The sequence below is a fragment of the Callospermophilus lateralis genome, chromosome 1 (assembly GCF_048772815.1).
Source record: "Callospermophilus lateralis isolate mCalLat2 chromosome 1, mCalLat2.hap1, whole genome shotgun sequence".
Lineage (NCBI taxonomy): Eukaryota > Metazoa > Chordata > Mammalia > Rodentia > Sciuridae > Callospermophilus > Callospermophilus lateralis.
Window position 1 is genome coordinate 14,830,589 of NC_135305.1, and position 2,364 is coordinate 14,832,952.

At 48.4% G+C, this 2,364-nt stretch overlaps 1 non-coding gene across 1 annotated transcript; it reads left to right on the forward strand.

The window, feature by feature from the left end:
* Positions 1-719: 719 nt before the first annotated feature.
* Trnav-cac (transfer RNA valine (anticodon CAC)) lies at positions 720-792 on the forward strand. Its single transcript has one exon. It is a non-coding gene; the product is annotated as a tRNA-Val (tRNA).
* The last annotated feature ends 1,572 nt before the right edge of the window (positions 793-2,364 follow it).

The window sequence follows — 2,364 nt, forward strand, 5'->3', positions numbered from 1 at the left end:
TCCCAGCAGCTCGGAAGACTGAGACAGGAGAATCACAAGTTCAAAGCCAGCTGGGGAATGAGGCTCAGGGGTAACTCACCCCGAGGTTCAATCCCAAGTTTAAAAAAAAATAAAAAGAGCTGTGTAAGAAGAGGGCGGGGACAACGAAGTAGCTATTGCCCCTTATCCCAAAGCGGCAGACCTTAAAGTCAGGGTGCACCTCAGCTTAATGTCTTTTTTGGTGTGTTCAATTTGGGGGATTGAAACCAGGGGCTCATGCAAGTAGCTCGACTAGGGAGCCACATCCCCAGCCCTCAGTGGCTGTTTATAGCCTCTGGGCCCCTGATCTGGAAGCTGACTATAATGTGGTGAGCTGCTGGATCTGTCTTCCTGATACGCAGCCGCGCTTCTCCTGCAACTCTGGCTTATTCAGGCTTCAACACAGACCAGGCCCTGTGCCACGTGCACCTTATCTGTGGCAAACACTCTGTAAAGCCATTTCCGTATATGTATGTACATATATGTGTATATGTTTAAGGTACTGAAATATACATAACTACATTTACCATGTCAACTATGTTTAAAGGTCCAGGACGATAGTCATGCATTCATATCAGGCAATTAGCCTAATAGTCACCCTCCATCAAGGCACAGCGCTAGCCAAGCATGGTAGCACACCCCTGTCATCCCAGTGGCTCAGGAGGCTAAGGTAGGAAGATCACAAATTGGAGGTCAGGGGCTGGGGTATAGCTCAGTTGGTAGAGTGTTTGCCTCACATGCACAAGGTCCTGGGTTCAATCCCCAGCATCACAAAATAAAATAAAAAACAAACAAACAACAACAAACTGGAGGTCAGCTTGGCAAGTTAGCTAGACCCTGTCTCAAAATAAAAAATAAAAAGGACTGGGGATGTAGTTCACACACCTGAATCCCACCACCCAACTCTGAAATTCCATTCAACATGACAAACGAGTCCCTCCTGGCCTCACAGAACGTCCTGTCCTGTGGGGAAGAGGATGTCAACACCATATGATGTGTTTGAAGGTGGTCGTAACCCACAGTGCTCTGGAGCCCACAGGGAGCCTGAAACCCAGAGCAAGGCCTCTCAGTGAATGGACCATTTTACTACACACCACAGTGTGTGTGTGTGTGTGTGTGTGTGTGTGTGTGTGTGAGTGTGTGAGTGTGTGAGACTGGCTCTTGAACCCAGGGGAGGTCCACCGCTAAGTTACATCCCCAGCCTTTTTTATTTGTTTTGAGATGGGTGTTACCGCGGTGCCCAGGCTAGGCTCCACCTTCCTGTGTTGCTGTGATCAAATACCCAACAAGAACACTTGAGAACCGGCAAGGTGGTGCATACCTGTGATCCCAACAACTCAGGAGGCTGAGGCAAGAGGATCTTAGGTTCAAAGCCAGCCTCAGCAGCTCAACAAGACTGTCTCAAAATCAAATATCAAAAAGGGCTAGGGCCAGGAGCAGTGGCACATGCCTGTAATCCCAGTGGCCTGGGAGGCTGAGGCAGAAGGATCAAAACCAGCCTTAGCAAGGCGAGGCCCTAAGCAACTCAGTGAGACCCTGTCTCTAAATAAAATACAAAAGAGGGCTGGGGACATGGCTCAGTGGTAAACAAAGCAGTGGATGGAAGTGAAGGCCTAGGAATGGACATGAGAGAGGGCATCTAGGGCAAAAACTAGGAAGAGACCATTGAGAAGAGGCATGGAAAAACTGCAGGCCATGTGAGCCACATGAGGGGTTCATTTAATTTTATTTTTATTTTTTGGCACTGGGGATTGAACCGCAGGGTGCTTAACCCCTGGGCCACATTCCCAGTCTTTTTTATTTTATTTATTTATTTATTTTGAGACAGAGGCTCTTTAAGTTGCTTAGGACCTCGATAGTTGCTGAAGCTGGTCTCCAACTTAGGATTCTTCTGCCTCAGCCTCCTGAGTGGCTGGGATTACAGGTGAGTGCCACTGTGCCTGGCCCTACCTGTGGATTTTAAAGATACCCCAGCTCTATGTCTGATATGGATTGGTGTGGAGGCGGTGGCCATTGCCAAAGGTGCTGATAAGGGCCAGAGCCTATTTACTAGACTCAGTCTGAAAAACCAGCCTCTATCTCAGAGCAAAGCCCGTCCAAGGAAGGGACATGGCCTTTGTCCTTGGAAAAACCCACAGAGCACTCCTAGGCATATTCCCACCCTGCTAAGTTGTTTATCTACAAATAACAGGAGAGATCTGCTGCGCCAGGTGTCCCTGACTCAGTCAAGACGTACACCCCTCTTGGCTTAAACCAATCAGTTCAAACGAATACCCCTTTTGTACTGACCAATCACCCCTACCCAACTTGTTCCCGCCAGTGAATGTGCTAATCACGTTTTAGAGT